Raw genomic sequence first — 22,432 nt, forward strand, 5'->3', positions numbered from 1 at the left:
ACTCTTTAACTCCCAAAGTTGCATCTGAACTGGATGACAAAACCGCATTTTCACTCATCCCGGATAGAGTGTTATTAGTTGAGGATGTGAGATTCTTCATCAAATGTTGTGTTGAAGAACTCAGTCATGTTGAAATCAAAGACACCTATGATGAATTGTGCACTGATGGAAAATTGGATAGCAAGTATGAGGACATTAAGATCAAGGGATTAACTGAAGCCCTAACCTATCCTCGTGTGCTCAAACCCTAGTGGATCAAGTTTGTTCTGAGAAGAGTTCATGATGACTTCATGTGGCTAGAAGAGCAACCGTTTAAGATTACCAAGGAAATCATTCATCTGATTACCGGTTACCCTATTTATGATCATGCCCGAGCTCAAAAGATAATATCACAGAAGGAATTGATCAGTTTAATCGGAGTGGAATCAGATCGCAGAGGACTGAAATTGAACAATGTCACTGATGTAGAACTAAAAATTGCCATTAGAGTAATAGGTTACTGTTTCTTCCAATCAGCAAGGGAAAACAGTTTACCCTATACAGCAGTAGACCTAGCATACAAAATTGTGAAAAAGGGAATGAAAATTGATCTATGTGAGGTGTTGCTGAAAAACTTGTTTGAGAATCTGAACACCATCAGGAAGTCGAAGAAAAACAACTCAGCTAATACACTAAAGTTTGGATTGTTAGGGGTCCCACAGATACTGAGAGGGGGGGTGAATCAGTATCTAACCGGTAATAAGAATTTCTTATGTTAAAACATGCAGAACATAATATAACAGTGTACTGGTAAGCAAGAAATAATGCAATAAATAGAATCAAGAGCATCCACATGAAAAGTACACCATAACACAAGATGTTTAATGAGGAAACCCAGTGTGGGAAAAACCTTGATGGGATTTATGACCCACAATATTCACTCACTGGCCAATAAGAGAATATTACTTACAATAGGGGCCTGCACATGCAAGAAGGCCAATTGCCTAGAGCTCACTGCTCAATGATTATACTAATCCAATGACTTGTACTGATTTACAATAGCATCTTCAATGCTAGATTCAGTACCGGTTCCTACTTTGTTCTTTACATATACCCTTGACCTATATTTTGCACATTAGGTCTGCCTAATATTTCCCTTTTTTGCTTCTACATCGCTTCTACAAATGTCTACAATGATCTCCTTTATATATAAGAGTCATTTTACAATTTTCCAAGTCGGCTTACAATAATAAACAAAATATTACATTACAAAAATTCTGTCGGCCTCTGTGTCGGTATACATCTTTTCTTCTATGTCGGTGTCGGTGTCCTGAGTGGTCTGTTGATGCCGATGCACGGTCTTGTCGGTGTAATGCTTTGCCGATATAATGTCTTGCCAGTGCCATAGGATTGCAAGGTTGCCTGTGTAATGCTTTGCCGGTATAATGTCTTGTCAGTGCCATAAGATTGCAAGGTTGCCATCAATGACAAAACCTTCAATCACATACAATATCTCATTGGAGTGTGCATATGCCAATAATCTCCCCCTTTGGCACTGATGGAAACACTCATTAGAAATTTCAAAAAGTATCCAAAAATGTGTAATCCAAAAATGTTACCAAAAATGTGAGAGCTCCCTCTGAGCATATGATTCCTGTGTTTTGAACTTTCTCATCCCACTACTCCCCCTTTGGCATCAATGACAAAGGTTGTCAAGATGTCATTAGAGTTTGTAGGTTTAGCTATCCATAACCTCAATCTTGTAGCTGGGTAGTTATTATCTGAAAAAGATCTCCCAAAATTAAGTTTATACTATCCATAAACTTCTTATTATCTTTTATTGTTGTCTCAGTTCTCTTCACTGTACCGGTGAGATGCTGCAAATGCTCTATTAGTGTTTTGCTTCCCTGTGTTAATGCCTCAGATATTTCCTTCCTTAGAGATGCTAAATAGTCCAATCTTGGACTCAGTTTAGATCTCAAATGTTTTGCCTTGTTTATTATTCTCTCTTTCTCCCTTTCTAATTTGAGTAGTTCTTCCTCAAAATTTGCTATCTTCTCTTCAAAAATTGATAATGAATCAGGTGAGTTGACAAAATTGTTTGCAAGATTATTTATCTCATCCTGTGCCTTGCTTATTTTTGTATTCTTTCAACAAACTACATAGTTTCGGTAGAAGTGTGTCAAAATCTTTGTTACACTTCTTTATTTCCTCATCAAAGAATTTCTGTTTTTCTTTTTCTACCTTATCCTTTACTGATTCTTCCTTTATTTTCTCAATGTTTTCAGAAATATATTTACACAATGTATCCAATTGTCCTAAAGAATCTTTATTATCTATATTATAGTTGGGAGCTATTACCTTCAAAATTGGTATAGAATCATCAATTGCCTTATAAGCCTGTGAGCTGCAGTCAGTTATTTTCTTGATAGAATCAAGTAATACCTCAGTCACATTTGTTGACTTGAATGTTGATGATGATCCAATAATCTGAGTACCGGTGGAAGTAACCATGCTTGTATTGACCTCTGGTAGGTCAGTTTGTGTCTGCATTTCTTTTAGCACTATTTTTCCTACTTCACTAGTTATCGGTGGCACTGTTTCCTTGTGTACCTGTTCTGAAGCCTTTAGCTCTATTGGTTTCTCTGTATGTTGTGTCGTCTCTGTCTGTGCCTCAGTTTCTACCTTTTTCTTTGTATCTTCTGTCGGTTTCTCTATTTCCCCTGCTACCAGAGGCTCATTTGCCATATCTAACTTATTAGTTGTATCTTTATCTACTATTATGTTGATCTTTTGAGTATCAACATTTACAGTATATAGGACTTCAAAATTAGGATTGTTATCCTCTACATCCATACTTTCTGCTACCGGTTGATCTTCAGTAGTTGTTATTTTCACTGGTGGGGGTAGGTTGTCTTTAACTTTTATGCTTGGTGGTCCACCAACTTTTCCTTTCCCCTTGTCCCTGTCTTTCTGATATACCTTTATAGGTTTAGGGTTTCTGTACTCTTCTTGTTTTTCTTTGTCTACTAGGAATATATCCCATCCATATTTTGTTTCCTCTGTTACTTCATTTACTCTTCCTGCCATTAGTGAAATATGCCAGTGTGCAGTAGAGAATACTGACCGGTTTGCTTGAGCAATCAAATCATCAATTTCTTTTGGAGAGTTTACCGGATATACAGCAAATAGCTTCTCTATTTTTATTTTCTTATCTAATTCTATCACTGCTTGCCTTCTGGCCTCAATTCTTTTGAATAAATCATCAGGAATTTCATTTGCTACTTCCATCAAAAATTTCTTGTACATGTCCATATGCAATATAACACTATTCACAACTTGCTCTTTCTCATCAGCAGTTAGAGTGTCATAAATTTTCTCTATGTTTTTCAGTTTTCCTTCCTCTGTGATTTCATTTAACAATATATCAAGAGGGGCCAAGTCACTGTTTGTCCTTTTCTTTTTCCTTGATGTCAGCTTCTTCTTTGGTGTGGCCTTTCTAACCGGTGATCTTACTGCTTGTTGCTTTTGCCTTGTTCTTCTAGGTGAAGGAGTGGTTGCCGGTGAGGGATCTCTTTTTCTAACAACTCTTTTAAAAGTTGCTGGCATGTCACCTTCCAAAGAAGTACCTACTGGTGATAGGTGAGTTTTAGGTTGTGGAGCTACCAACTCATCCTCTATTATGCTAGTTTTCTTCAATACATCTTCCTTAATCGCCTTTGCTTGTCTGGATCCTTTCCTTACAAATGCCTCAACCTTCTTTACTCTTTTCTTTGATTGTATTTGGCTTTCTATAGTCTCAGCACTACCAAATACTTCTTCCTTAGGTTCATTGGGGGCTTCCAGAAGTGCTTTAGCATATGTTTCAACTATGTGGTCATCTATTTCATAGCCCATCTCGATTACCCAAATTTTTCTTGGGATGACTGCTTCCATCCAGATTTCATCTTTCTTAATAACAAAGCATATATCATCTTTGTATTTGTCTACTATTTTCTGAGATAACCTTATTCTTTGCTTCATTTTGGTCTTCAATGCTTGGAAAAAGTCATGAATATTGTTCTCCTTGTTCTCACCCATGTATTGAATAGTTCAGTCAATTGCTTTCCTACCGGTATGTCATATCCAAGTTCTTTATAATCTATACTGGGAACCTGTTTCGTTATGTGTAGCATTAGGCATACTAATAGATTTCCAAATCTGAAAGTTCCTTTCTTGTCCTTCTTGATTTTTGCAAGGTTGTCAATTAGTTCATCCTTTAACCATTCACAGATGTCAATTTTTGCATTGTCTGTTACCATATCATAAGCACTCTTAATGCATAAACTTGAAACTGAGTTAAGTTTGTTAGCATGAGTGGCTTTATAACCTAATATCATACTGATGAACCAGTTACTTTTCTAACTAGGTCATTGGGAACCTTTTTGGTTTTATCTGGTCTCTTATTGGTGGTCGGTAACCCTGTGACAGCTTTCACAGCTTCCTTGGTGATCTTATGGATTGCATCTAACCAGAAAAATTCTCCATGAACTCTGCTTAAAACTATCCTAATCACATCCTTAGGAAATTCAGGAATGCTAAGGATTTATGTGAATCCTAGGGTTTCAATAATCTTATGTTCATCTTTAATATTGTCGATATCATCACATATCACAGTTTTATACATGGTTTTGATTTCCTCATCTCTTAACTCTTCAATGTTGCAGTGGATGTGCATTCTGGGGTCTTCAACATATACAACTCCTTTAGGGATTTGAGAAAAAGCACTTAAGGTATCATCCTTCTTTGCTATCTCGGGAACTAACTGAAATACAGGCCTAGGTCTTTTGACTACTTCAACAACAGTAGGGTTTGCTATGTATTCAATTGCAGAGGTGGATGCCATGATTAAATACCTTTTACTACCTTGGGTGGATGATTGCTTGTTGCTCGAAATGCCTTAGCTCATAATCTTCGCGCTCTCTAAAAATTTGAAATCATGGTGAAATGAAATGGAGCCAAAACCTTATTTTTATAATGTCTTTTCGCCATCTACCACATTAATTGCATGCCGGTTAAGTATTCACTTAACATTGTCTACCGGTAATAAGAATTTTCAACTTCTTATCTCTAACCAAGGGAATAATTAGCACATGTGTCATTTGACTGCCAAACCCTCAAGGAAATTTTCTTCAATTAGATGAAGAACTTCCTGCTGGTGGAGCACTAGTCTGTCCTACCAGTGAAGCATCACTCTATCCTACCGATGAAGCATTGGTTGGTTCTACCAGTGGAGAAGTATTCCCAATATTTAGATTAGCTTTTCTAATCCATTGTTTTGAGAATTCTTGCTTAACCTCTTCAACTTTTTCTTTACCTTTCAAGCTAGCACTTTTGTTGTCTACCGGTGTTCCTTTACTTTTAAAAAATCTAGCAATATGCCCAATCTTGTTACATGCATAACAAGTTACATTATTCTTCTGAATAACTTTCCCATAACCTATGTCGATTTGTGTTCTGCATTGATTTGATAAATTCCCAAATCTTCCACAAACATAACATCTCACATTCATTCTGTAGTTTTAAGAGTTGTGACCAACTTTGTTGCATTTTGAACATTGACCGGAGGGTATATTGATATTCTGATAATTCCTAGATCTACATTCATTTTCTCTATGACCATACTTATTACAGTTAAAGCATTTTCCATTGAATTTATAAGCATTAGGTTGTCTTACCGATTTGTTGTGATCCTGAGTATTTGTAGTACCGGAGCTTTCACCAACTTCAAAGCCAATTCCAGAAGTGTCACCTTTAGGTTTTTGATTCTTCAGCAAGGTACCAAGTTCCTCTGAGATTTTCTTGAACTTTTCTTTGTGTTGATTTGCAGTTTCCAGTTCTCTTTCCAAGATTTCTTTTTGTTTCATCAGTTCATTTGATTCATTCTGAGTATGCATCAAATCTGTCTTCATCATGTCATTTTCATAGCTAAGTCTTGTGTTCTCATTTGCTGCATCACTTAGTCTTCTGGTCAATTCTTCTTCATTCTTCTTCCTATCCTCAATCTCTTTGCAAAATCTCATAGTCATATCCTGCATTTCATTTTTTGTTTTAATGATCTCTTGTTTCAACTTGCTTATCATATCATTAAGTGATTCCTTTTCATCATTCTCATTTTGAAATTTTTTACAAAGTTCTATTCTCTTATTTCTTGCAGCAGTAAAATTTTCTTGAAGTTCCTGAATGATATCCTGAGCTACTCTTAAATCATCTTCTAATTTGATATTTTTCAATTTCTCTGCATCATAGTCTGCAAGAGCTCCTTCAAGTTGCTTCATCAGATTTTCCATCTTTACCGGTGTCAAGATCTTCCTCAAGTTGTTAGGCTTCTAAAAATAGAGGACCAAGCTTTGATACCAATTGTTAGGGGTCCCACAGATACTGAGAGGGGGGGGAGAATCAATATCTAACCAGTAATAAGAATTTCTTATGTTAAAACATGCAGAACATAATATAACAGTGTACCAGTAAGCAAGAAATAATGCAATAAACAGAATGAAGAGCATCCACATGAAAAGTACACCATAACACAAGATGTTTAATGAGGAAACCCGGTGTGGGAAAAACCTCGGTGGGATTTGTGACCCACAATATTCACTCACTAGCCAATAAGAGAATATTACTTACAATAGGGGCCTGCACATGCAGGAAGGCCAACTGCCTAGAGCTCACTGCTCAATGGGAAGTCACACTGACTTACAATAAGGATTATACTAATCCAATGACCTGTACTGCTTTACAATAGCATCTTCAATGCCAGATTCAATACTGGTTCTTTCTCTATTCTTTACATATACCCTTGACCTATATTTCGCACATTAGGTCTGCCTAATATTTCCCTTTTTTGCTTCTACATCGCTTCTACAAATGTCTACAATGATCTTCTTTATATATAAGAGTCATTTTACAATTTGCCAAGTTGGCTTACAATGATAAACAAAATATTACATAACAAAAATCTTGTCAGCCTCTGTGCCGATATACATCTTTTCTTCTGTGCCGGTGCCGATGTCCTGAGTGATCTGTTGATGCCGGTGCACTATCTTGTCGGTGTAATGCTTTGCCGATATAATGTCTTGCCGGTGCCATAGGATTGCAAGGTTGCCTATGTAATGCTTTGCCGGTATAATGTCTTGTCGGTGCCATAGGATTGCAAGGTTGTCATCAATGACAAATCCTTCAATCACATACAATGTCTCATTGGAGTGTGCATATGCGAACATGGATCACTACTTGTATGCATGTTTTTCTATTTAGAAAAATTCTTTCCATTAGTCGGTAAAGTTGTTTGGGAACTACACCGACCAATCACCCATCAGATCAATGACTTCATTAAGAAGCTAGGTGATAATTTTCATGATATTATGGATGATTACTTCAGTAAGTTTCAAGAGAAAATGCATAACAGGTACTGGATTCCACCTAAGCTAGTGGAGAAATACAAAGATGACATATATTTTGAAGTAGACACTGATTACTATTATGTGAATGATGTGGAACCAAGAACTCAATCTTTGTCACCTATGGGTTACAAGATTGATTTTGACATCACACAACAGTAAATTGATGCATTTCTTACATTACCAAGGCATGCTACCGAGCTGAGGTATGGAACCTATGAAGAAGTGAAAGAAAAAGTAAAAATGAGCATTGTAGTACCCAAAGCTACAAGAAAGGCAACAAAGATGATGAAGGCATTATCGGAGAAATTCGGAGAAGATTCTTCCTCCACACCTATCAAAGGCACTATATCCATTACCGAAGAGGAATCTGAAGCTCAAGAGGTAGCTATAACACTGAGCACCGAATTGCCTAAGGGAAAAGTGTTGAAAAGAAAGAAATGGGATACATCAAAGGCCTCACCGACTCCTCTAGCAAAGCGACCTAACACTAGAGCATCTGCAGCTTCACCGAGTAAGAAAATAAAGAGTGTTACTGTTCCCAAGGTAACAAAAACTTACAAGAAATCTACTCGAAGACTCATTTTGGCAAAAGAGTCTAGTGACACCGAATTTGAGGATGCAAGCAAATTTCAGATTATCAAGAGCAAGAAGGTAAATGTACATAGTGTTGAAATTTTTTGTACTAATCTGAAGGAATATCATGGATTTGGAGGATTCAGATATGTTAAGTATGAATCCAGAAATGAAGATGAAAAGAGACAATAGAAGAAGTTGTCATCTGCACACTTCTGAAATTTTGATTGGTCCCATTAGAAGTCTCTAATTCTCTTCCAAAAGAATTATATGCACATATTGATAATAGGTGGCAATATGCCCTGGACTCGGAGAAACAGAACAGAGAAAGAAGTCTGGTACATCTCTTTCCTGACATGTCAGTAGCTTGAATAAAATAACATCTGACAACCTACCACACAAAGTTCCTCGTCAAACAAAAAGCCTTGAAACTGATGAATGGGTTGTATATTGAAGTGGAAAATGAGACAAAAGAAAAGTGGCAGGAAATCTTTAGAAACAAGGATGTCGGTGAGCAAGTTGAAGTTGAAATAGTTGATGTCACCGAGCAAGATCTTGATGTTACAAAGCAAGACCCTGCTGACACCATTCAAATAGATGAAGATATCATGGATACAAAGGCACCTAAATAGGAAATGATAGAAGGCAATGCATATGCAAAACTTGTATCCAATGAATAAGTCTTGGAATACGTTCACCCTTATCCACCTGTCAATCAACCTATCTCAACCGAAGCCCCTCGGGATACGAATCAAGGCACCGAAGGTCACAAGTCTATAGCACGAGAAGGTACTACTCAAGAACAAACATCTTAGGATCCTTCTAGCACTGAAAATGTTGCAACTAAGACACCAAGTACCGAGACACCAAAGGACACTACAACGGCTAAAGAAACCGACCAAAGTATTGTGTCTATCGAGCAACCTACCAAGGGTCATCAAGCCTCACAAGCCATTGTCTTAGTTCAATCGGTGAAAGGAAAAGAAAAGAAGATGAAAAAGCATAGTTTCAAAGTAGATTTGTCAAAACCAATAGTGTTTCCCAATGTAGACATATCAAAATTAAAGGGGCAAGCACTCGTTGATTTTGGTGAACTATGCAAAGCAAAGGCCGAACAAGAGAAGCAAATGGCTATTCAAAAGAAAAATAAAGTACTTCAGAAGGTGAAAGCACACTTAACAGATATGCTACGTGAAGCTACAATAACCAAAGATGCAACCATCCACATTCAACTGGATGACCTCCTAACCAAGATAGAGACATCTGGAGTAGATGCATCTGAATGTTTGAGCAAGCTAAAAGACAAAGAGCTCACTGCAAAAATGATAGAAGAGGTACAGAAAGCTATAGCTATTGGCAAAGTTAAACTTGTCAAATTTATTGCTGAGTTGACCCCTCAACTCAAGCACATTAATTATTTATTTTAGAAACTCTGTACATTTTCTTTATTCATTAAAGACATAAAAAATAAAACTGAAGCAATTGAGAAAGAGATTACCAATCTCTCAAATAAGTTGACCACAGAGCCCAATTTAGTTCAGAAGTTCTATACAATATTACAACAGCTCATGGCTCAACACTTGGACCTAAGAAATGAAGAACACAAGATCCGGATGGACATAATGACACTTCAAACATTATTCCTTCCTCATCTTTCATTCGTCCAAGAACAGATCAACCGAGCCACATACTTATCTACTACACAAGAGGAAAGCACTTTAGATGGCTTAATATCATTATTGGTTGATATTCAAGCGTAGAATTCTTTAATGGATAGTGTAAAGGATGCCCTCTCTATTGCTCTCACTGAAGCACAGACAAAGTACAAATCCATTTTTGACCAGTTGCCACCACCAAATGGTAACTAAATTTTGATGTTTATCAAAGAGGGGGAGTGATACAGTATTCAAAGCATCAAAGTATAGTATCAAACAAAAGGAGTGTAGTATACAGGGGGAGTATACCGAGCAGAGTAAGCAGAGTATCCAAGAGCAGTGAACCGAGCAGTGAACAAAATAGTAAGCAAAGAACAAGTGCAACACACTGATCATTGATCACCGAGCATACAAAATTAGAATTTTGTACAGTATATTGATAAGGGGAGTATATCTGGATTTACTATTTCAATTACTATTGTATATACTGTCTGTTTAGTCAATTTTGCAAGTATAGATTATTGAGTTATGACTTTGAAAGTAGTTTTGTCAAACATCTCAACTAATGTCAAAAGGGGAGATTGTTACTACTTATCAAGTTGCTATTAGTTTAATATTCAAAGTTATTCTATATACTCTAGTCGGTTATCTCTACCGAAATATTCAGTCGGTATGCACAGTCCAGTCAGTTATAGAAGAAAGTAGTCAAGAGCCCAGTATGCACCGAGCTATCTACTGAGTATCATTCCATGTCTACCGAGCAGCAAAGATGACACATCAAGTTGATATACACCGAGTGAAACATGTTACCAGATTCATTGAACCTGGACATACATATGAAAATGTGTTATGAGATCAAGGAACATAGAACCGTTATCACATTGGAAATTGCACTTAAAGATTGTATATGATTTCGAGGTCATCTAACCAAAGAAATATTTTGCATGGTTATTGTATATAGTGAAAATGGATACAACAATGTTGAAAGACTAAATGAATTCAACCACCAAACCCTAGCCTAATAACAACAAAGATCCACCATAACATATGAAGATTACCTAAGACAATGCAAATCAAATGAAATCACAAAGATTTTACCATCACATGTCCAATAGGGTTTGGATCTCCATTCTTCCTATCTCCATTGATCTTGCCTGATATATTTGCTCTTAGATTTTATGTGTACAAGAGCTCAACAAAGAACATAAATGTGGTTGCAAGTAGGCTTGAATGCATATGCAAGTTCAAAAGCGTAGTCTGGGCTGAATGCATAGTGAGTGTAATCAATTGATTAGGATGCATAGATTGATTAGGGTTTGATAATGAAGGAAACATCTCCTTATATAGAAGACACTATATGAAATGGAGGGATAAGATTGAGAGGTGTAAAAGAGGTCAGCTATGATTAGAGGGTAGGTAGAGGAAATAAGAAAATAATGAAAGAGTAGGTAGTGTATGAATTAAGAGATGAATGACATGTGTCATGGGTAGAAAAGGTTAATAAATTAATTAAATAAATAAAGATTTATTTAATTAATAGAGGAAGTGGGATCAATTAAATAAATAAAATATTTATTTAATTCAGGAAAAGGATAATTTAAATAAATAAAGGTATTTATTTAAATGAGAAATAAGGCTAGAAGAGGATAAATGAATTAATTAAATAAATAAAGATTCATTTAATTAATAGAAGAATTAGGCTTAGATAATTAAATAAATAAAAATATTTATTTAATTATACATGACAATTTTAGGTGTCTACATTTTGCCCCTCTTTGAGACAATGTAGCTTGTCACGTTGTTTCAAAGAAGATAATATGAACTGATACAAAGTTGCCCCAAGATGGGAATGATATGCCCCCTCGAGAGATCGGATGAAAATGTCTAAAAAGATCGCAGACAATCTCTTGATAAGAAAGAAAGGCTAGAATGGACTGACTAGATAGGATAGAGTGACAGAGTCACAGGATAAAGAAGACTAACTCGGGAAATGAGGGCTAGGGCTAGGGCTAGGGTAGTCTATAAGATAGACCACAAGGGGAAAAACATCCTCATTGTCATCCACACATCTAGGAGATCAGTTTGCAAAGAGAGAATAGAGTAGCAACAGTCAGTAGTGATGGCATTGGTTCACAAATTTGATCGTGTTCGCCGATTTCAAAGGCCACCAGATGTAGGAGAGCCGGTAAGTACTGCAAAACCTCCTTGTACTTTGTCACAATAAATGTTATCATAAATGCATGTTTATGTCTTCTAGGCTAAATCAGCAGTTCTATGATGAACATACATTGTCGATTGGATAAGTTGCTGAGAGGATACACTCAAGTAGGTCCTCTAGGGAAGACTAGGATAGCAGATAGGGCTAGGATTGACAATTCTATGATAGAACATACGTTGCCAATTAGGAAACTACTCAAGAGGATACACTCAAGTAGAGGCCCTAGGATAGAATAGATCAAGGCACTTTGTGATGAACAGGGAGTACCAAGACATAGTACTTTGTGATGAACAGTGAGTACCAATATGAGCAACACTTTGTGACAAACAGTGAGTGTCAAAATGAGCAGCACTTTGTGATGAACAGGGAGTGCAAATATGAGCAGCACTTTGTGATGAACAGGGAGTACAAACACATAGTACTTTGTGATGAACAGGGAGTACCACTAGGATAGATAGCAACACTTTGTGATGAACAGTGAGTGTCACTAGGATAGAAGCAACACTTTGTGATGAACAGTGAGTGTCACTTTGACTGACATGATTGCTTTGCTTGACTGTAGGAGTATCTGCCTATGCTAGAGTTGCAAGAGAGATTCCCGTCGATGCAGAGATTACGACCGGAGCTGACATTCGAGGACCGAGCTGCTATTGAGGCTATGGGTCTGAGATACATTTTGTATGTGCCTGAGTTTTGGGCGAACATAGGGCTACTAACTACACTAGCTGAGAGATGGCACTCAGAGACTTGTAGTTTTCATTTGCCAATGGGTGAGATGACAGTCACCTTAGAGGATGTATATAGGATACTGTGGATATCAATCGATGGGGAGTTAGTATGCTACGATTGAGACAGAGACATGGATGCACTGAGATGAGTGTTTCAGGATCCAAGACTGGAGATGAGGGTTGGACACGTGGCATGGGACACGATGACAGCGATAGGATTGGCGCTACTAGCAGTGCTAGGAGGAGTGATCAGTGGGTTTTTATGTATCAATTTTGTACCATTTTGTATGATGATGTAGACACCTTCGGGTGATTTTGTAGCCATATGTATTTTGACATCATTGTATCATGACACTTATGATTATATATATGAGATGATTCATCTTTGTGGCAGCTATATGCATGTGTACCTATGTGATGTATGTTCTTATGTGATGCTTATGATATGGATGCAAATATGTACATGATGGAATGCAATATTGTTGTTCTTTTATGCTGTGAATATGTTATGCTAATGCAAATATGAATGTATGAAATGCGAATGAATATGATAATGCAAATGACTATATACATGATGAGAATGTAAAATGTGCTAACATGCGTTGTGTGCAGGATGTGATGTGATTGTGATATCTATATGTATGTATGAAATGCTTAATATGTGGTAATGTAGGTGCAACTACATGAAATTTAAATGTTTTTGTTGTGTCATTATACTCTGTCATGTGATAACAGGCTAAACGGACTCAAGAAGGATGATGGAAATCAATCAAGAAAGAGGGATGAAAGATAGAAGATATGAAAGTGAAAGAGCTTCTTGTGCGTTATCATCATTGAGCTTTATTATGGCAAGTAGGTTATGACAATCGAGGCATATGTTTGACCCAAAAAATCATTGTACTTATTTGCATGGAGATAAGACAGTCACAAATAAGGAATACCCCAGTTCATACTAGACTCACAGTGTCCTCATATCCTTGGACAAGTCATAGCATTACTAAGAGACAATCCACAGACAACAAAAGAAAATAGATGACGATACCCCATCCTCGCCTTTCTAGTCAAAGATATCCTAGAGATAGAATCTCTAGTCAAAGACATCCTGGAAAAGCTAAAAGACATGTCACCAAAAAATTAAAATCAAAAGAAAACCAAGACTCGACACCAACATCCACTATAGTCCTCAAGTTTAATGTCTCTTGTCACTTGTATAAGTCTTATTTGATTGTGGTCACAATGTTTACTTTCACAAAAAGGATAGATAGCACTGAACCATATGTTGTCTGAGTCTATTGAAAGATTTGATTTGTTGAAGCCCATTTTTGCTACTGTGTCTCATCTGAAACTGACTGAATCCATGAAACTAATACTTTATTGCGGAGAAGATGAAACTTTATTGTGGACTGGCAATGCAAATGTTGCTTTATTGCGGATTGTGCGCATATAGACTGAAGAAAACTGGAAGAAACTGTACTCCTCAGAATAGGCGATGCTCTTAGTTCCACACCCATCGCTAGACGTAGGATTTGCCTTAGCCACAATTAGGAGCTGATTTATTATGGATGGAAAGAGGGGGAAAGGGAGGTTTATTATGAATGGCTAACCAATCTTGGGTAGATCAATAACAAGCCATGATGGGAATGGGTAAGTTTATTGTGGATGAATAGGCTGTGAGTGTGTGCAAAGTGAAGGATGAAATGGAATCCTGAAGGAGGGAGGAGCAATGTCTCTACGCATGGCGCTGGTGACCCAGTTTTCACCATGGTACTTGCCCAGGGCGCCACCAAAGTGGTTTTCACTGTTGGATATATATATATATATATATATATATATATATATATATATATATATATATATATATATATATATAGATTTAGATTTTTTTTTTTTAATTTTAATTTTATTTTTTATTTTTTATTTTTTTTTCTGTCACAAGGCGCCTGTTTGCCAGGTTTTCACCAAGTAACGATTTTTTTATTTTATGATTTTTTTTGTAGTTTGAATTTTTTGATTTTTTTGTATCTTTGAATTTTTTGATTTTTTTTTGTATTTTTGAATTAGGATACTCTGAAGAGCTATGTGTAAAACCTACGAAGGTGCATGTTGTTGATAGGATCCTCCAAAGGTTCACCCTCTATGGTTGAGAGTTGATATGCACCAGATCCATATGCTGCTGTGATGATGTAAGGACCAAACCAGTTCGGTTCAAACTTGCCCTTCTTCTCTCTGTCTTGCTGATTTTTAGGATTTTCCTTGAGAACTAAGTCACCCACCTCAAATGTGCGAGGTTGAACTTTATGATCATAACTGCAACGTTCCTTGACTGAATGATGTGTAGCTCGATTGACTATCTTCCTTGATAAAGGAAATGAGATAGAATTACTAGTATGTGGACTACTGAGGCCCATATGCGTGTCACCTAAAGAATTTTGGGCATCCCTGATAACAAAGTCCTTCAAGGAAGCTCCATTAAAGGTCCATGATGTATCACCAAAAGGGAAAGGATGTGTGGAACAAGTGGATCAGTAATGAAGGCTTGTGGTTGTGAAAAGAAGTGAAAGTAGGATAGCATGATGGAGACTTAGGATCAACAAGTGTGCTTTTTGACTTAAAATTTTAGAAATTTTGCCCCCGGTTATTTTGGTATTAGGGGAGATCAACTCTCTCTCTTTTTTCTTCATACGATTTTTATCCTTGACTTTGATTTTTGTAGAGTCCAATAGCTTTTGATTTTGATTTGGACTGAAGGCCTTTTCTTTGTTTTTGACTTTTAGATTTTTCTTTTCAAAGCTTGATTTTTGATCCCCAATAAGTGAGGGCTTTTGTGATTCTTGTTGATCCAAGTTTGGGAGAGGAGTGGAAATGGAATGAGTGGATGATATGGTAAGGCTATGTGAGTTATCAAGAGGGCTGGCGATATGCTCAATAGATTCTTTGCTGGAACCACTCTTAGGACTATTGATATCAAGAATTGCTTGCACCACTAGAGGAGATTTGCATTCAGACTTAGTAGCCACAACACTAGGTGGTTCACACCCAATTCCTTGCAAATTGTTTATAGATTGTTCATGTTGACTGAATACCTTAGGAGATAGTGGGAGTTGATCAACATGAAAGATATACTCACCACATCCCAAGTCTTTAAACTTTAACTTTTCTTTGATCTCTGTTTGTTTTGATGTAGAAGCTTTCAAGAATTCTGGATCCACATATTCTGAAGAAGGAATAGCTTGTCGATTGATTGGGATTGTTACTTCTGATCTAGGTCATAGATTGTTGCAATATATGAATGGATTTGGGTCAGCTTTGACAGTCACTTCAACTCCATTGTGTGGAAACTTGATGCATTGATGATATGTAGATGGTACTGCGCTCATCTCATGAATCCAAGGACGTCCCAAGAGTATGTTGTATGTGAGATCTAGGTCAAGGACTTGACAAACCACATCCTTTGTAACTGGCCCAACTTTGAGGGGCAAGGTGACTATGCCTTTAGAAGATCGCTCTTCATCATCATATGCTTTGATGGTAATTTTGTTTGTAGAATTCATAGCTTTATCAGAATATCCCAATTATTTAATTGTGCTCAATGTACAAATGTTTAGACCCGCTCCTCCATCTATCAGGACTCATTTTATTCGATGTTTGTGTATGAAGGCTTCAATGTCTAATGGTGCATTATGTGGTTGACTTACAGAGGCATCATCAACTTTTGTGAATGTAAGGGAGTGTGGAATGGAAAGGTATCCCATCATGGCTTGAAACTGGTCCACGTTCAGATCAATAGGGACGGAAGTGTCTCTCAAAGTTTTATCAAGAATGGCTTTATGTGCAGGGGATATGCGTAAGAGCTCAAGGATGGAGATAAGCATGGGTGTCTTCCCTAACTGTTCTACAAGGTCATACTCAGGCTTGGTCGATGAGGTAGCGGTATTTTTAGCTAGAGCACCTTGAAAAGTGAATTTACCTCGACGAGTTGTGACATTACATTTAGAGGTAGGTTCGGAAGAAGATCCAATGCCTTTTAGGACAATCTTGGGTCTTTGGGTAGAATTCTCAGGTGTTTTTTCCTTGATGATAATGGTAGAGACATAATTGTCCATCGAAATGTGATTGATAGTTGAATCATAATTATATGATGCTCTGGTATAGTTGATTTGCTCATCTGTGGCTTTAGACTTTCCCTTGTCATGCTTTGGGAATGGTTCCTTAAACATTTCATGTTCTTGGTTGGATGAATGCCCTTCAATCTCAATGTCACCTCTATCAATGAGATCTTGTATGATGTTCTTCAGTCAATGGCAATTTCCTATTTTATGTCCTTTGCTCTTATGAAATTCACAATATTCATCATCATTCCACCAATTTGGTTTAACCTTTGGCTCATATAAAGGCAAATCTAGAATTGTGATTATCTTGTTTGCCAGTAGCTTCTTGAAAACTGATTCTAGTGGTTCTCCCAATGGGGTGTACTTCCTTCGTGACTTTGAAGTTGTTTGAGTATTCACTTGATGTTTGTAGAGCTTGATCCAGAAAAAATGATTTGGGGTCGTGTTGTATTAGCATCAACAACACCATCATTGACTGTGTTTTTGTTTTTATTGCATAATCTTGGCTTGTCTTTTCCTTTATAGTCCTCTTTGTTTTCTTTGAATATTTTGATGATGCCTTGCTCAATTAGGACCTTCTCTATTGCTAAGCCTTTTTCAATGATGTCCTTGAAGGTGGACAAACAAGCTTTTCTCAAGTCATAACCAATGTCCTTGTTAACATTCTGGGTGAACATTTCTACCATTTGTTTTTCTGGAATTTGACAAGAGCATCTATTGGCTAAATTCCTCCATCTTTGTAAGAATGATGAAAAAGATTCTCCATCCTTTTGTTTGGTGTTGCACAAAGTAGTGACTAATATGTTTGTCTCTATGTTGTATGAGAAATGTTGGATAAATGCCTCTGCTAAGTCACCCCATGACTTAATACCAGGTGGGAGTTGGGAGAACCATTCCATAGCTTGATCACCTAAGCTTTTTAGGAATAATCTCATCAAATATGTCTCTTCTGCTACTACCTCAATGCAAGTTGTGAAAAATTGTCTTATGTGTGCCTTAGGATCCCCTTTTCCTCTGTACTTATCAAACTTAGGTGTCACAAAGTGTGTAGGAAATGGAGGCATTGGAATGCTCTTGTCAAATGGATAGGGACATATGTCTCTCATTGTGTAAGTTGGCTTCGGTGTATTTATGTCCTCCATTTTCTTTTGTAAGTCCCTGATTTGCTGTTCCAAATTGCTCTTAGGTGGAGATCGACTTCTTGGATCATACCCCATGCTTGAGGCACCAATTGGAGGAGGAGCATGTTGCATATATGGATGATATTGATCATACACATGTTCATATGGAGGAGGTCTATAATGATACTGCGTATATGGACCACTTGGTATAGAGTCATGTTGAGGAATGGAATATTTGCTTTGTCCATGTATACCATATTCTATGGGCATTTCATGAGTTTGTTCTACTGTGTTTCCCCCAAATTTGATGCGGGGTTTCCTTGTGTCCAAATTTTGAGCATGCCTTTGAATATCCAATTGCTTTGGTGGTAGGTCCTTAGCATTGGTATGTGATTGAGCATATTTCTCTGTATAAGACTTCCATATTGGTCTGTGAAGGTGAGTATCATATGCTTGACCATGTGTGTAAGGGACCTCTAGTTTTTGAAACAAAGATGATGATGATTCAGGCCCCATATGTGGTCCTCTATTGCCTCCACTATTAGGCCTCCTTTGATCCATGTTGGAGTGAGGTTGTTGCAAAGGTTGATTTTCCATTATTTGAGACATGTCAAAATCATGAGGGATCTTGGCTCCACTTTGTGCCATCACTTGTAGAAAGTATTGTCTATCTCTCCTCATTATTTCCTCAACCAATCGATTGAAATGGGGATTCATAATGGTGTCTTCCACTTCTGTTGAATGTACGAAAAAGTTGTCCATATTGTCATTGTGTGTATCATTGTTGTTTATAGTGTCCATGTGCTCAACATTTGGAATGTTGCTATAAGTATCCATGTCAGGTAATGTAGTATGATCAGAATTGAAAAAGATATCATTGTCATACTCATAGGAACTCATGTTTGCGGACTCTTGAGCCTCTTTAGCTTCTCTCCTAGATTTTTGGGAACAATTTTCAACCATGAACTAGGTCTTGACCAAGATGTGTGAGACTAGATGAAAATGGAAAAGAGTATGAAAGACCAAGAGTTGGATGGAATGTAAATGAATCTGAGGTTTACTTGCAATGTCCAAAGTGTAAGACCAAGTATGTATGTAGTAGAGTAGGTGTGACTTCCAAAGAGATGATAGTTTCTCTTGATGAGGTAAGTTGACCTTGACTCTAAGTAAGACCAAATGAGACCCAAAGGTGATAGACCCTAATGAGGGACCACTTAGCAAAATGTTGTTGTATGTACTGTGTTGACAAAGTATGATGAGGACAAGCAAGTGACCTTTTGACTCAAGTTTAGACAAATGCGAATGTAATGTAAGGTGTAAAGCAATGATGAACATTGTGAGACCCAAAGGTAGGTTGAATGCTAGATGAAAACCCAGAGAGATAACCTAGGAAGCTCAAGAATTTTGAAATTGATTGCTCTTGTTTGTTGGATTGTAAAAGTTTTCCAATTTGTGAAGTTGTTTGTTGTGACCAAATTTGAATTTTTGATTGTTTTTTTCATGACAAGAGGACACAGTGTTGATGAAGACTCAATGTTTGCAAGTGTTTAGACTCAAAATGACTCCAAAAAAAGTGTGTTGTTTGATGTAAAATTGTTTTGCATACACTTGAAGACACAGAAGACACAATGTTTTAATGTTTGATCTTGAATGTTTGATTGTTCAAAATAAGACAAGCACAATTCTTATGGTTGGCCAAGACAATAGTTGTTGATCCCACATGGAGTTTCCCCCGAGGCTACGCTATTCAGAGCAGATACTTAGATGCTTGACCCCACTGGCTCCACCCTCGGCACTCACTTCTCGGGGCAGCCAAGCATCAATCCCCACGAAAACTCCCTGTGGTGAACTTTGTATCTCTACTAGGAACCGTATGTGTGTGGGCCACTACCAGAGGTCCAACCTCCTGTCCCAACAACTAGAAGGATGTTGGCTCCTAAAACAAAAAGGTGCTAGTAAGGGCATCCACTCATGTGGCCATACATGCGGCACTTTCAGCTCTGTAAATATAGAAGGCTCTCAATTGGTAGGGGTTACGCCCTACAAATGATCAAATAAATTTGATCAAATGGGTTTATGGGGAGACATAGTGTCGGTATGAACTAATCAGCACACGTTATCCATAGTTTTCACCATGGATACAGTTATTTATAGTGGTTTGGAAGAAGATGGCTTTTCTTTTACTACCACTTGGGTCGTTCTCTCCTCACTAGTAGTCCTAAGAACCACACGGGGAGACAGACCCTCTAAAGATTAAACAAAAAGAGCCTATTGCTGAAGGCACAAAAGACAATGGTTCAATTTTAGTGCACCAATTGAAGTACTTGCTAATCTATGAAAACAAGGCACACAATAAATATCAAAAAATCTTGCCAAGATCCTACAAAAAAGATCTATTAGTAGTTTGGATTGTTTCAAATGATCACCCCTTCCTGCAAGCACACAACTTAGGTAAATTTTAGATCCAAAAGACTTTGTGAAATAGGGGCCTTCAACAATGCGTTTTATTGATCAATTCAAAGATTTGATTCATCATTAAAAAACACCACTTGTAAAATTTCAAGAGATTTCCAGAAATGTAAGAAAATCCAAAAAATTTGCTAATTTGCTCCAAAAATTAATTTTTTATGAAAAATAATAAAAAATTCATATAAAATGCAACATCAATCCAAAAAATCTGAAATTTTTACTAGAGAGTCCTAATGGTCTTCCAAACCTGCATAAAAAAAAATCTTTAACAAATCCAAGTAGTTTGTGAGATATGAGTAAAATAATGCAAAACCCTAATTTTCGAAGATCCAATTTTTGGGGAATGATTTTGCATCAAATTTAAAATCACAAAGAACAGCTCCTATGTATAATTCTGAGAGATTTCCAAAAATGTAAGAAAATCTGAAAAATTCGCTAATTTGCTCTCAAAATTAATTTTTTATGAAAAACTATAAAAAATTCATATAAAATGAACGTTTATCCAAAAAAATTGAATTTTTTTTTGAACACTTCTAATAATTTTTCTAACCTGCAAAAAATATGTGATGCCAAAATTCGAAGTCGTTTGTGAGATCTAATCAAAATAAGGAAAAACCCTAATTTTTAAGGATCCATTTTTTTAGGAAATATTTTGCATCAAAATTAAAATCGCAAAGAACAGATCCTCTGTATAATTATGAGAGATTTCCAAAAATTTAAGAAAATCGAAAAAATTCACTCATTTGCTCTCAAAAATAATTTTTATGAAAATTCATAGAAAATTAAAATATGCTCCAATAGATTTGAATTTTTTTTTGAGAGCTCCTGATACTGTCTTCAACTTGCAAAAAACATTTGATGCAAAATTTCCAAGCTGTTTGTGAGATATGATCAAATCTCTCCAAGATCTTGATTTTGTGTCCAAAACCCTAGCTGCACAAGGTTATTCTCCAAATTGTTTTACAAAACAACAATATAGGGTTAGAAAAATATGCAAAAAACACAAATCTAACAAAAATCCATGTCCCACGGGGCGTGCCAAAATGTATATGGTGAAAATGGATACAACAATGTTTAAAGACTAAATGAATTCAACCACAAAACCCTAGCCTAACAACAACAAAGATCCACCATAACATATGAAGATTACCTAAGACAATGCAAATCAAATGAAATCACAAAGATTTTACCATTACATGTCCAATAGGGTTTGGATCTTCATTCTTCCTATCTCCATTGATCTTGCTTGATATATTTGCTCTCAGATTTTGTGTGTACAAGAGCTCAACAAAGAATGGAAATGTGGTTGCAAGTAGGCTTGATTGCATATGCAAGTTCGAAAGCGTAGTAAGGGTTGAATGCATAGTGAGTGTAATCAATTGATTAGGATGCATAGATTGATTAGGGTTTGATAATGAAGGAAGCATCTCCTTATATAGAAGACACTATATGAAATTGAGGGATAAGATTGAGAGGTGTAAAAGAGGTCGGCTATGATTAGAGGGTAGGTAGAGGAAATAAGAAAATAATGAAAGGGTAGGTAGTGTATAAATTAAGAGATGAATGACATGTGTCATGGGTAGAAAAGGTTAATGAATTAATTAAATAAATAAAGATTTATTTAATTAATAGAGGAAGTGGGATCAATTAAATAAATAAAATATTTATTTAATTCAGGAAAAGGATAATTTAAATAAATAAAGGTATTTATTTAAATGAGAAATAAGGCTAGAAGAGGATAAATGAATTAATAAAATAAATAAAGATTCGTTTAATTAATAGAAGAATTAGGCTTAGATAATTAAATAAATAAAAATATTTATTTAATTATACATGACAATTTTATGTGTCTATAGTTATTCATTCGATAAAACATGTTTGTAAGATCGAAACAATGAATGGATCACTGACATAAGAGATCTATTTATACAACATGGATTGAGATCAGATATACACATGTAGTATGACAGAAAGGAAGATATAAAATTATATGAAGCAAGACATGTGAAAGCACTAAGTGTTATGATTGTTACAGAGACACAGAGGTCACTGAGAAGGATTTTAGAGAATAGTCAAAGAACAAAGTAAACAGAAGGGTTTACCGAGTTGCTATATGGGCTACCAAGGTATGCTATAAG

Source organism: Cryptomeria japonica, chromosome 6 (assembly GCF_030272615.1).
Source record: "Cryptomeria japonica chromosome 6, Sugi_1.0, whole genome shotgun sequence".
Classification (NCBI taxonomy): domain Eukaryota; kingdom Viridiplantae; phylum Streptophyta; class Pinopsida; order Cupressales; family Cupressaceae; genus Cryptomeria; species Cryptomeria japonica.